The 15,122-nt window shown below is 37.4% G+C and overlaps 1 protein-coding gene across 2 annotated transcripts in view; it reads right to left on the reverse strand.

Moving 5' to 3' along the window:
- The window catches only part of LOC5576834 (transcription factor E2f1), a 63,285-nt gene that overhangs the window by 45,402 nt on the left and 2,761 nt on the right, over positions 1–15,122 (reverse strand). The window contains exon 1 of one of the 2 annotated variants that reach the window (XM_021852652.1): positions 1,410–1,904. The exons of the other annotated variant lie outside the window; for it this stretch is intronic. The gene's annotated coding sequence lies outside the window, so the exon portion shown is untranslated. Of the gene's footprint in view, positions 1–1,409; positions 1,905–15,122 lie in introns of those variants that run through there. 2 annotated transcript variants of the gene reach the window in all.

The raw sequence follows: 15,122 nt of genomic DNA on the forward strand, positions 1-15,122 counted from the left end.
ATTACACGTCTAATTCTCGCGTAACTTTACAAAAGGACCTATGACATGGTCTCTTTGTTTTCTGTTGCGTTTTTTTATGAAACGGTAGTTAGAGTCCGCGGCTACAAAGCAAAGCCATGCTGAAGGTGTCTGGGTTCGATTCACGGTCGGTCTATAATCTTTTCGTAATGGAAATTTCATTGACTTCCCTGGGCAATGAGTATCATCGTACCTGCCACACGATATACGAATGCGAAAATGGCTACTTTGGCACAAAAAGCTCTCAGTTAATAACTGTGGAAGTGCTCATTGAACACTAAGCTAAGAAGCAGGCTCTGTCCCAGTGAGTACGTAATGCCAGGAAGAAGAAGAAGCTAAAGACATTGTCTTTTGATCTAGAGTGAAAAACTTCCCAAAGGCTTTAGTATTGCACTGTCATAATCGAAAAAGAGTAGAAGAGGAGAGAAGTTGTCATTGTTACAGAGGTCCGTTAACAAAACTCAGCGAGAAATGCTTTTTCTTTGGAAAACTAGAAAATGTGGGTTTTACATTTGACGGATACAGGTTTTACATCTGATGGGATGTTTTTTTTTTTCAAATTTATTTTCTTTCGAAAAAATTCACTTGAAAAACATAGTTTTGTTTACAAAAAATAGAAATTCAACTCAGTACCTTTTTTTCTTGAAAAAACCTATCCAAATATAAATAAATCCAATTTTGAAAGACCATTTTTCAAAACCAATTTTGGTTCAGCTTTCTAATTTTAATATGTATTGAACTAGTCTTATTAGTTTTTTAATAAGGTTAACCCTTTAACATTCATGGTGATGATTTGGTAGAACATAGTTTTGACTAATCATTGAAAACTCCGTTAACAAAAATTGTTTTTGTAGTGTAACACTGACGAGTGAACCCAAACTTTTGTACGAAGACTTGAATGACTGTTTTAATGATTTTGAAAAGTTGTCAGTTCCGCCTGTATGTTACCAGTGCTCAAAGATTATGAGATAACGGTTCTTATGCCGTACCAGTACAAAACTTTGGTCAATGCAATGCTGAGAAAATTTGCTATATTTTTCAGTGTATTTTTTGTAAAATGTCACAACCTCAAGGTAAAATTTAGTAGACAACACTCATAAAACGTTTAGTTAAAATCCTACAAAGATTAAAATATTAAAGATTATTACCATCCGAATGAACCATAGACAGTTCCAAATAGGAGTGTACATAATCCCAGAGATATGGTCAAAACACTTGTGTACGTTTTTTAAGGGGGGTGAACCCAAACTTTTGCACGGTAGTGTGCAGTTTTAGAATAAGCAAAATTGAGGGAAGCCCTTTAGAACCCGGACAGACCCGAATGTAGTTCAGGTTCGTGGTGTGTATGACCAGGGGTGCAACATTGTACGAATTCAAAATTAAATACTCACGTCTTCATCGATTTTCATGGTTTCGTGGGGCGGCGTTGCGGCGTCATTTTTTGCTTCTGCTGCTGCGGTGGCGGAAATCTTTACTTCGTCATCGCTCTTTTTTGCTACGTTCTTCTTTAATTCCGCGGTCTGCGGTCGGCGATCGTGTGGCGCTCCTTCTTCTTCAAAATTCCACAGAAAATCCACACACGATGTAGCTTTCCCGGTTATCCGGGAACTGTTCCCCGTAGGAACCACTTCACAATGTGGCCTACTCCTGCACAGATAACCGGCCTTATTTTCTAGCACATTTTCACGCAACCACAGCCCGGATGAAAAATGTCCGCCACGACGGTGTGAACTCTTCCTTGGATTTTTCTTTTTTTCCTTTGCCCTCTTTGCTATTCACTGTGTGTGAACACATCAGAAAATTTGCTGGTGCTGGCTCTGGCTCTGTTCCCTCCTGTCTGAAATTCGATTCTGTAATAAATGCTTCTTCTTTGGACGGTCGATTCTCTCTGGGCCTTCGTTCGACACTGGCAACCAAACACGGGAATAGGCGGCTCACGCTATGGCCAAAGGGGGTTATTATGAAACTTTTAAGTTTATCTAATTATCTTTTCCTAGAGCAACCTCCTGGTCATTTGAAACAAGCTAGTGAAAACCGCAAACTTTTTTGAAATATCGTCGTTTTTTGAAGTTTTTCTATAGTTTTCCTTAGAAACTTATATACGACGAGATCCAACAGTTCGGACACACAAGCCAATTCAAAAATAATTGGTATTACACGATCATTTATGATAAACAAGCATTGCAGAATTCGTTCTCAATTGATTTCAAAGCACGATAAAAACAAGCGAAGAAATACATCGCATCTGTATCGGTTCATGATCAACAATGATTCGCAAGTTGTAACAAGTTTGATAAATAGCAGCTGCGAAAGAGAGCCCCAAAGAGAGCGATGTAAAAGCCATTTTTCTCAATTATTTACCACTGGGGGTTGGTGTTGACTTCACTGACATGATAAACAGTCCCCGAACATGGGATTTATCATGCACTGTTGTACCCCGATACAATCAGAGCTGTAGCAGTAGACGATAAACAGACTCTCACGATTTGTTGCGGATCATGTTTGTTACAGAGAGCGATAGGTGAGAGATACTCTCAACTTTCTCTGAATTATGCCCCTGATGATAAATATTTTAATTTTTGTGGAAAGAGGACGAACTGTTTAATTTTCTTACAGCTAATAACATACATATAGCAATTATTACTGAAACGTATGTGAAATTGGATCCAAACTCAAGAGGTCCAAAACTTTTTGTTTCTCGTAATGATCGACTGTTAACTTTTCTTTGCAATCAAAACTTGATATTGACAATGCTCTCGAAACTTTAGCATATTCCATTGTTGAAGCAAGGAGCATTGCAATACCAAAATGTGAAGTAAAATTCGAATCCGTGATTTAAGACGATGCTCTTAAACGTTTGATCCGTCTTAAAAACGCGAGAAGACATGAAAATTATGAAAATTACATGGTAACAACTACAAAAAGAAATTGATAAACGGTTTTCTCAATTGGGAAACACAAATTTTGAAAATAAAATTTCTCAACTGGAATCTGGCTCTGAGCCCTTTTGAAAATTATATACAATTTTGATAAAAAAAATTTCAAAAGCCAATCCAGCATTGAACGAGGAAGGGAAATTATTACTAATCAATTGCGAACAAACTCAAAAAGGTGCTATGCAGTTTGAAAGCGCGCATGATTTTAATTTAGTAGTGAGTCCAATTGAAATTCAAGTTACTCAGGACTTCGGAAGCATTTTTAATCAAGAGAACGTTTTCGAAAATTCCTGGGAGACTGATTTGGAAGAAGTGAGAACTATTATTAAAAAATTCAAAAATATGAAAGCTCCTGGCGATGATGGAATTTTCTACATCCTCATCAAGAAGAGCTGGCAGGAAAAGACATCATTTTGGGGCCAACATCATACAATATTTTTACATCTGACTTACCTGAGTTATCTCAGGGATGTCAAAAATCTTTGTTTGAGGATGACACAGGCCTCTCCGCCAAAGGACGAAGCATATGTGTCATCTGTAGTAGATTGCAAAAAAGTTTGGATATTTGCAAAAATGGAAGATGTCTCCTAATGCTTTCAAAACTCAACTAAAAGTATTCCCACTTAAACCAAAGCTCTTTAATTGAAACCTTCAAGTAGACATGTTGTCACGATGAGAGGGGATCCAATAAATTAGTCAGGTGAAGTTAAGTATTTATGGTATTCAAGCCAAATGTAACAAACTGTCTTAATTGTCGAAACATATAAAATCTAGTGGAAATAAATGGTATAGTACTAAATTCGGCTTTCATTTATTTATAGGTATTCCACTAAACAGTTTGAAGATTTATTATTATCAAGATAGAATATTTTGCGGTGTTCACTAGCTTGTATCTAATGATCAAGAGCAACTTCCTGTGAATGATAATATGAGGTACAAGTTGCATAATAACCCCCTTCGGACACAGCGTGCGGCCTCGCACAAACTTGCGTCGAGCGACTTCGACACTCAACCAGCCATTCAATGTTGGTGTGTGGCTGGCATTCTCTCTCTCGCGATCCCGAAGTCCGATGTATTCATTCCTACATGGAGTTTGACACTAGAGTGCGAAGATGTGCGTAAACTTTCGGCAGCAGTTGTACGGGTTTGGCTGGCAGGCCGCAGAACGGAAGAGTAGCGACTCAAAGTAACGTCTAGTGACAGTTGTTGTTGTTGGTTGTCTGTTTGGTCGGCGATGCGGCGGCGGCGAGAAGAACCTCTGATAGCTTCGATGTGGGTACCGAGGAACTCAACGCGCAAGACGAATCCATTCCTGGTGGTGAGATGTAACCTACACTGATACCGGAGGATTTGCTTTTTTTTGGCTCGATTGGGGGCAATGTTAATAATTTCGTAGCTAATTAGGAATTTCGTTTATAGATGCTTGCAGATAAAGTATTGCACCCAACCATGTTTAGCAGATTACACTATTCTGAAGTCTAATCCATATAGGGTGCAGAACCACTTGGGCACTTCCATGATTCATTTTGGCTTGGGGGTTTTTCTCGGCCGAATTGTCTGAAACTTTGCAATAAGGAGCACTCCACTACGACGCATATTGTGGCCAAATATGAGCTTTGTAGCTTCCAAAAAACCCCACTGCCGAAGTGAATCAAAAGTGCCAAGAATTGGATCCGGCTCCCTACCTACCATACTAAAATATAAATTAAACGTAGTCATGAAGGGGGTCCAATCGATTGAAATTACAATACATTGAGTGCCTTAAAAATAGGAAGATTTGAGACCTTATGTCTCATGAAAGAAGAGATCAAAGGGAGACAAACTAGAACCAAAACAGATACGGAACAAAAACCCTGCAATCACTGTTCGTATTAGTAAGTATGCTTTTAGATAGCCGTGGCGGTAAACGCGCAGCTATTCAGCATGACCATACTGAGGGTCGTGGGTTCAAATCCCGCTGGTTGAGGATCTTTTCGTAAAGGAAATTTTCTCGATTCCCATGGCATAGAGCAGTGATTCCCAAAGTGGGCGAATTCGTCCCCCTGGGGGCGATTTTCGGGTTCAAGGGGGCGAAAATTTGTAAAACTGAATTTGGGGGGCGAATATGCATAGAAAGGGGGCGAAAGTACTAGTAATGAAATTAAAGAAACATGCAAATTATAGGAGACGTAAGTATGTTACCTGTGTTTGACATTTAAGTATACTCATGTTTGAATCCTAATAGAAAAAGTTTTATGAATGTCAAAAACAAAATGTTCGTATTTTTGAAAAATGTATCAGATACTGAGATTTTATCATAAGACAACGTAGATTTGAATAATTTTTAGTCACAGATATCATTGGAAGTATTTCTGAAGTGAGACATTTGTTGGAGCTGTTGAATGTTTTTGGAACTTTTTGCAAAATCAGAACAAATATTTAGAACTTTTTTTGTAGGGGTACCTAAGATAAGGCAGCTAAGGTTTTTATAAGTGGAATCTGGGTTTTTACAAAAAATATCGACCATTTTTATTTTGGGCTTCTGGTTACACGTAGTCTTATCAGTTATCATGACATTAGCTATTTTAAAACTTTTGTCAAATTTAACTGACAAAAATCGGGTGCTTTGGATAGAATTACTAATTATCAAAAAACGGAAAAATTCAAATTAGGCTGATACAAATATTTATTTTCCATTATTAACACACCATCCAACTCATTCAAAAAGTTGAAAATAATGATAAAAAATTTTATTGTGTTTATGACTCTCATAAGATTTTTTAAGTCATGTCCGGTAAAACGCCGATCAAAAATAGAGCAAATAAAAACGCTATTTTTTATGATTTTTTTTCATAGAATAAAAAAAAACTTTTTGCTTTCAATTTTTTAGTTCCTTATTTATTTTTAACATGATGTGGACATCTGTAATGTGATTGATATGCGGATACGTTTCGATACGGGACAATTTAATTCAGCGGTTTTTCTAATCTTACTGAACAAATATTATGGTGTTGAAGGATCAATGGACAATTCGTTGAAAAATGACAACAACTCAATTTTTACAAAAATGCATCGGACTGATTTGCGATTCACGGCCAAATGACTACACAAGTAAACCTGATAATTTGACAAACTTTGAAACTTCAACTCAGAGTGGCGATTTATACATATATTCATTTAGGGGGGCGATTCTGAAATATGTTGGCCTCAAGGGGGCGGAAGTCAAAAAAGTTTGGGAAACACTGGCATAGAGTATCATCGTGCCTGCCACACGATATACACATGCAAAAATGGTCAATCGGCAAAGAAAGCTCTCAGTTAATAACTGTGGAAGTGCTCATAAGAACACTGAGAAGCAGGCTTTGTCCCAGTTGGGACGTAACGCCAGAAAGAAGAAGTAATTAGTTCACGGACTTACATAGGAATGAGCATGAGCATCGATGACAGTAAAATTCTTAGTTGCTACTCCGTGTTTGTCCAGAATAATCGAAATTGTACACAGTAAACCAACATATGCAGCTTGGGAGTAGCATAGGTTCAATATATATATTCGAGTACTCTGAACATAGGTGTTTTGTACGTGGGAGGGTTAAAAGGCTCCATGATCAGGATTCACCTTGGTAAGTTATGCGATTCATGAACCCTCGGTTTAAGAAGTTGATAGATAACTGCGTCGATATTTTAAATGTCGAACGACTGAAAGATTTAAATCTAAAAATTATATAAAACATGAATAAGAGCTTATACCGATACTTATAGTGACGAACCGTTCATAGTTTGTTGAAAAAAATACACAACAGTAACGTTACCACGATACAAATGTGTAATCACAAGCATAAAACGAGCTCACCAGTTGGTTATCCATCCTCGGCTGAGCAATCAAAATCTCGGCATCAACACAAATAAGCTGAAATATAAAACCACAGACAAACAGACGCAACACTTAGAACAGATCACGATCAAAACCATAGTCACGACGACATGTACGCCCACGGCTAAAATCAGTGGGTTTGGTCGGCGGGCTAACAGGTGGCGGTAGTGTATAAACGTCAAACACGAACAAACACGATGCGAGTACTGCGGGTGGTGGATTGGCCACCATATATTTGAATCGGCTGTTAAAAAAGTGGTCGAGACATCAATAAGAGTGTGACGTCTTTTTGTCTGTGATAAAACCATTCCGATGGCGCACGAAAAACGAATTCTACTTAACAGCTTGGGCCCTCACAAAGTTTTTTTTTACGGACTTCCTATAAAAATTTCGTTTAAAATACCTTAAAGTAAACGCCAGAATCCTATACAAAATTACAACAGTGCAATGCCAAATTTAATTATTCCGTTAAAATAAATCCAGAAAATTATAGTTGTGTTCAGAATAATAGTAACACAGACAAACAGACGACACACTTAGAACAAATCTGGATCAAAATCATAGTCACGAGGACATGTACGCCCAATGCTAAAATCGGTGTGTTTGGCCGACACGCCAACAGATGGCGGTAGTGTGTAAACGTCAAACACGAACAAAAATGATGCGAGCGCTACGGGTGGCGGATTGGCCACCTAACATATTTTTGGATTGACCGTTAAAAAGGTGGTCGATGGACAATGATGAGAGTGTGACGTCTGTTTGTCTGTGATAGTAATGTAACTGAATTTCTTACATAATTGTCAACTTTAATACACGCTCGTTCAAATCTACTCAAAAGAGAGTAACTTTGACTCACTTTTGAAGTTTCAAGTTAGCAGTCAAAAGTGAGTAACTTTATGTTATCAAAGTGAGTAACTTTTTACTCAACCATGAAAGAAAACGACCTTACTCACTTTTGAGTAAACACAAACATATTTGACTCACTTGTAAACGTCAAAGACTTGTAAAAAATTCGCGCGCTCGAACGGTGGTGAAATGTCTTCCGTAGACGTGATGTCGGACTGTTTTCAAAAAAGCCGAGCCAGCAGAGCAATAACAGTTAGTTCGCTTGAAAATTCGATTCGGATGTCCAACCGGCGAACTCCAGATTAGTGCAGCGAAGTCAATAATCCTGATATCAAGTGAAGCGAGGTCGGAGTGAAAATGACCAAGTCCTGGTTTTGATCGAACAACCGCAAGAAACAAAAATATAAACAGTAAGTTTTACCGTCGTACTTCTTATTGGACTAATTATCAATTCTTTACAGTCTAACCGGGAAGGCTACTGGCTCGGTCAAACTACATCCTCCATGACTTTCATCAATCCCCCAGAGATTCATAACATCCGGGGATCCAATCCAGAGCAGCGAAAATTTCAACACAAATATCACATTTTTTCATTTGTTATCTTGTATTATTCATATAGTTATGTATGAGATAATGAATAAATGTTGTGCTCCTTATATATTTCTTCTGATTTTATTAATAAAACAATACATTTATTTCCAAAAATATTATTTCCTGAAGTGAGTGACATCTACTCACTTTCGCAAATTTCAGATTAAACGAAATGAGTAAGTGTTACTCTCATATTGACATTTGACAATGTTACTCTAAAGTGAGTAACGATGGTGTTACTCACTTTTGAGCAGTTCCACTTTGTTCCGAAGTGAGTCGAAATCTACTCACTTTTGAGTAGATCTGAACGAGCGTGTATGTCATAACATAGTAACTCCCTATCAATAATTCAATTCTTTCACGTAGACTGCCATATACATGCGATTTAATGGATCATTGAAGGTAGTTTTTGTCAGTGCTCACCGCATCAAAACAAAGGCGCCACTGTATATGGGATTTAACATTGTGACAGTATTGCTGTTATGTCAAACACACAAGGCTACGGTGGCGCTATCTAAGCTTTCCATAGCGGCCGTTTTGGTTATTTTAATGATCCATTATAACAAAATTTTGAGCCACCTGACATCTAGCACTCCGTATTTACTGTGTCTGGAGACTTTTTGTGGATTTTTATGTTTTTATCAAATTCCTGAAACAAATGATGATGGTTTTCATAGGCGATTCTACGCAGCTATCCATATGGATACCAGAAAGGGCAAACACATTAACTGCCCACAAATTATTCGACCTTCAGCACCCTGGAAGCTGAATCCGGCCCTGGCGAAATGAGCCAGCCTTGGCCTTAGCCAGTGATGCCACATACACAGATTACAGTAATTACACAGATGTTTCATGTTCTGGTCTATAGATATATGTGATCACAGATCATAGATTTTTTAGATAAAAAATGGTGAGACTATTGGACATAACACGAGTTTTGGGCACGATTTTGGAACTCATGAAATATAACTGGCCATTATTCGCTTAGTTTATTTTTCCGGTTTCTTTGCCATCGCTTAGGTCTTAAACCTAGTATAATCATATGGGTAAACGTGGTTTACGGTTTAAGCGTAGGTGAAGAAATCGGCCCTTAATAAAGTATTTTAAAATCTAAGAAACAATCATTCATCATTTTTTGGACGTGATTGTTGCCTTGCGAGTTATGCACTATACTTGATAGTAACAAATCTTGCATGAAGAATTGCTTGACATTCCTAGAACATGCAAGATATGTTTGCAAAAGCTCTTGTTAACCTAATAGGCCTTTTCATGTGACAGATTCGTCTATGCATTTGTTTACATCGATGGAGGACCAAACACGTGGCTGTCATTTCCATAGAAGAACTGTCAAAGAGCTTCCCGATCCGTTGATTTGGAACGTCTTGTAATATTATGAAACATATTTGGCAACACTGCCCTTAGCCTAAGACAAGACGTGTCAGGTCAAAGTACAAAAATGAAACCAATTGCCTGTCAAAAAGGACCACTTCTCATTGGTCGTTTTGGCAAAGGCCTACTTCCACATCGTTGCGTTGAATTGCAACAGGGCACTTTGTTGCTAGCCTGGCCGTGTTGCTAGTTCATATATTGGAGTTTTTATCAAAGCTTTGGAAATTTTTCATGAAATCTTTTTGTTTCAAATCCATTTATATTCGATCTTATGTTTGCCGCATGTGCTTTTACAATGCTAAAATATTTGAAAACTACCTAATTGAAAGCAATGCTATGGAAATTGTGTCAAATTTCTCTTAAAATATCGCTCGTTTTGTATATAAACCTGATCCTCTTTTGCATTGTATAGCGAAGTATGCACTTCAACAGAAAAGTAATCGCCTATCTCGATGCGTGGAAAATTTCTTGCAAGAAATCTTCAAGAAAAGCATTTTTCTTCGATCGCAGTATGCAGTTGGAAAGAAATGTCATTTCAAATGGAGCTCACTGTAGAAAATATCTTGACTATTTCTTCCGCAGATATTTTTACTTTTCTTAAGCAGAACAGCATACTTAGCTTATGAATGAAGCGTAGAAGAAACTACAAAATTATGAGTCTTGAAATTTGATTTTTTACAAGATTTGCTCGAAAAGGATACTGGTAGCACTGGCTTTTGTATCGTCAAGGTTATTGACTGAAAAACAACGGGGCAGTCTTAGTTGAGCTGTCACGTCCTGTCCTAGCCCTTAGCTTGTCACATCAGTGACACATGCATACACGGGAAAAAAACTGGTAAGAACTACTATTTCAGTGACTACGCCCATTCTTAAAACTACCATGAAATTTGAGAACAAATTACTATGTTTCTTTCGTGATTCGGCTTTTTGTGGTAGACCCCAAATAACGGTTATATCATATTTAAACACCTTGAACCTTGACACTTTTGATAATGTTTGAGGTTGACTAATCCCGTAAATTCTAGTATATTGCTTATCTTAGCAGATAGGCCTATTTCGTCGGCTACTTAGACTTCTTCAGTGTCGAGTGCTCGACTCTGAAGAAGTCTGAAAGTCGCAGGCAAAATAGACCTATCTTTCAAGATTAGGGGTCGTACACAAATTATGTAACGCTCCAAGAGGGGGGGGGGGGTGTTCAGACATAGTGTGACAAGCTTTGCAAAATTTTTAGAGGACTCATACAAAAAACGTGACAAGGAGGGGGGAGGTGGTCAAAAAAGTCGAAATTTAGCGTGACATAATTTGTGTACCATCTCTTTTAGGTTAAAGGTATTTTATATTTTCTTTTGCAAAAGTGAAATGTTGAAGTTCAATGTGTTTTAAGCGTGAACTTAAGCGTATGGTACTGAAATTGGGACAGGGCTTTAGGATCCTATTGCCCTTTATTGCAGGTGTAAGTACATCATGTTATGTATCACGCTAACTTAAAAGTACCCTTTAAATTGGTACCATGTGCCCATTATAATGAAATGTATGGAAATGTCAGAAGAAGGGTATTTTAAAATGATATGAACAAATGAACTTTAGCCCCATTATAGAGTATGCTCACTCGCAAAAAATAATGGGTAAACAGTACACGGTATAGTTTAGCACCATCAATTTCGCAATTTTCCTTTTTTGATTCGGAAATTTACGAAAAAATGTTGTTCAACGTGAAAGTCGTTCTACTCACGGATGTCAGTTTGTCTTACAGATGCGTAAGTAATAAGTAACGATATTTTCGGTACAAAGTTTCATCTTCCGACTGGTTCCAATGAGGAAGTTTCGGAGTGTGTCAGCGTCTTCACCCCTTCAGTGTTTGGTTTCCACAAGGGGACACAAATCCTGTAATTTGTATATATGAGTAATACATATTTTATATTGTATTCAACAAGTCTTTTCATAGTGTTGTTTTCTATTTTCTTATATTTTTACTGAATTCCTAACCTCAATGTGCTGTAAAAAGTAAGGTTTTAATACCCATTTTCATTCTACAGACCAATAGTGAAATATACCCATTATTTGAAGTTTGAAGCGTTTTTACTCTTTCAATGACTTAAGCCAATTTTCTCGGAAATTTGTACTTTTTTTATCCATTAATGGGTACTTTGAAGTTAGCGTGCAGGTACGAAGATACTCTGTGCCCTGGGAAGTCGAGAAAGTATCCTTTACGAAAAGATCCTCGAGCGGTCGGATTCGAATCCACGACCCTCAGTTTGGTCTTGCTGAATAGCTGTGCTACAGCTATCTGGGCACCTATGCTTTATTATGTGAGTAGATGAAAAAACCGAATTTAGTACTATATTATTTAATTCCACTAGAGTTTGTATCCTTTGACAGATACGCGTATTTCGACCTCAACTGCAAGGCCGTCTTCAGTGTCGTGTACTAGACTCGACTTCTATTTATTGTGTGGTTTTCTGAGATTTTTCACACAGTTTCTGATTTTTTAGTGGGATCTTCGTTAATGAATCTAAGATAGTGTTTGGATTTTGATCCGAATAAGCCGATCGTACCATATTCGGAGAGTGTAACAGTTCGCCAACCATAACAGTTCGTGACACATTGCATTCGGAGAGCTCTATGAATGTAAACATTCACTCTCTCGTTTGGTACGTGGCACGAGATTGAACGCTCTCGCAGCAACTCTCACAGACTGCAACAGTATCGAGCAATTCGGGTGATTTATGTTTTGCATAAAATTGATAATAACTTCCATATTTTTTTATCATGCAGACTTTAACAACCTAATTATAATCTATTGGACTATTGAACACCCCTTTGGTTGCAAACATAGCACAGAAAATAAAAAAATATTCGCCTCTGTTTCTTGATCCGAATGAGAGTGGGTCAGCGAATGTTACAAGTGTTGACACATAATAATCGGCGCCAAACAGTAAATGGTGTATGTTTGTCTTGTTTTGCACGCCTTTTTAAAAAAGTACAAAAGTTTGAAAATTTTAAAAAAAATTGACGTTTGAGCCTATTTAGTAATTATTTCAGATATGAAAAAATAATTTGGATCTCACAAACATGTTCGAACATAATCCTTATTTGATAGTATGAATGTATTTTGTACCAAAATTGAACTAAATATGGACAAATTACAATTTTGGTTGAGCGCTTCCTGTCCCCCAGTTTTGAAAAGCTTGATTTGTTATATGATGTCTTTGTAATTATTGCACCAGTGTCTCAAAGACATTCATTTTTCATGGATTCCATCGATCATGGTATCAAATATGCAATAAAATTAAGAAGAATGAACATTCAGAACAACATCGAACAGGATATTTATCATAAATGGGTAACACGAGCACATGTAACCAATATTCATTTTTTTTCCTGGTATGAATATGAAAATTGCCAAGGGTCAAACTTGTAATTTCAAAAGTATCCTAAGGGCATCTTCAGCAACGTTACATCGTATGGCGAGTTTCATAATGTTTGAAACGCACCGTACGATTTGCAACTGTGCTGAAAACCGGTTTTATATTAACTGTCAATTTTCTGTCAAATGCACCCGAATGCACTTTGACGTTGCACATGCATTCCAATTAAGGCTAAGTAGCCCGTCATTCGTTTTGGTAACAATGATGACTTTTCAGCTTGCATTTCAAAGTGATAAAACTCAGTATTGATAGTTTATATTGACTTGAAAATGTATCACTGTGCGCGCTAACATGCATAAAGTATGCTGATACTTTTTCAGATGTATCAGTGCAAAACCAACTGATTTTCTTTGATTTGAAATCGTGAGATGAATTAGCAACAATCATCAACGACGCGTGCACATTTCAATGACGGCCTACTTCGCCTTAAGTAGAAATACCAATTATGGCAATACCGTGCACCCCTGCTAATTTGAACGGTACCTTATGTAAACCATCGGGGTTATTTAGAATTAGACCTTCTAGTTACCCAAATCACATCGAAAAACAGTGTTTCTGGTCACCTCATCGGTTGATTTTTTTTTTTGATTCTGCGTCCCGTTTCACAACGTTCCATTTTATTTAATTGCAAACCATGAGCTAAACGACGTTTGGACCATTTTTAATTTCCATCATTCAAATTAGCAAATTAGTGGGGGTCAAATTAAAAAGTGTTCAGAATAAAAGCGGTCAAAGCAACGGGGGTACCCAGTAGTGGGAGTAAAAGAGATTTTTCTTATTGTTTCACTAGAATATAATGGCTCATATTCACAGGAATGATAAAACTATATGTAATTAACGATAGCTAAGCCTTGATAATGTTCTTGCAATACACTTCGAGGAAATGAACATTTTAAAATGTTTTCTCACACTTATCCCGCGTAACAATTCTAAAAGGCCAATCAAATCGTGAACAAATCCGATTCTGATACCATCAGATGGTCATCAGATCGTAAGATGCTATCATTTCACCACCCACAAACTACGCCAACATTGTCAACATAATCAAAAAACTTACCTTTTTTTTCCAAATCATTGATTGGTCCCCTGTTTGAAATGGCCAATGATCGGATTTTGCTCCATTAAGAGGGCCTACAATCGAAAAATTTCGCAAATTGTCATTGGCCTTTGCATGGTGAGATGCCAATGACTGTCCCTTGCTCATTCGTTTAAAACTACAAGGGCCTAGCCTTGGGTCAAATTTTTGAAACTTTGGTTACTCATATCTTAGAAGTTCTATATAAAATTATACTTTATTCAGGTTACTATATCACACATAAATAAGTTGGGAATTTCACCGCATGATGGCACTAACTAAAAAAAATGTTTTCTAACTCCCCTAAGCGACTATGATGTTCTGTAGTAACAAGATCTTAGGATGGTTCTAAAGTCTGATGATTTCAACTATTGATGTCTTCGTCAAAGTTGCTCAATAGCCTATACACTACATGTTTGCTTTATCCAACATTCTACAAGTAGGAGGCGTTAGTGAGCTACAAATATATCAATGTCACATATCTCACGTTTTGGGCAAAGTTATTGGTTAGATTTGGGACTATATGCTACAGGCTTGGTTCGCTCGGCATTCTAGAACTAGGAGGTGCTACTGAGCATCAAATGTTTTCAACTCATATCTCACAAACAAACTCTAGTGGAATTAAATGGTATAGTATTAAATTCGGTTTTTCATTTAAGGTGAAAATGAATCGAAGCCAAAGTTCAAATTTTCAAGAGCACTGATCTGGAGATCCGAACATCCGTTCAAGCTGAAAACTTAATCGATTGGTCACTCGCTGGTGGTGACCAATCGATTAGGTTTTCAGCTCAAACGGATGTTTGGTTTTCCAGATCCGTGCTCTTGAAAATTTGAACCTTGCCTTCGATTAATCTTCACCTTAATTATAGGTAGGGTCAATAGGGGCAGTATGGTCCACCTAGGCAAAAGTTCTTGAAAAGCATAGAAACACAATACAATTTAATCGATCCATAAGCTTAATTTGTAGTTTGAAGTATCTCCTTTCATAC

Source organism: Aedes aegypti, chromosome 3 (genome assembly GCF_002204515.2).
Source record: "Aedes aegypti strain LVP_AGWG chromosome 3, AaegL5.0 Primary Assembly, whole genome shotgun sequence".
NCBI lineage: Eukaryota > Metazoa > Arthropoda > Insecta > Diptera > Culicidae > Aedes > Aedes aegypti.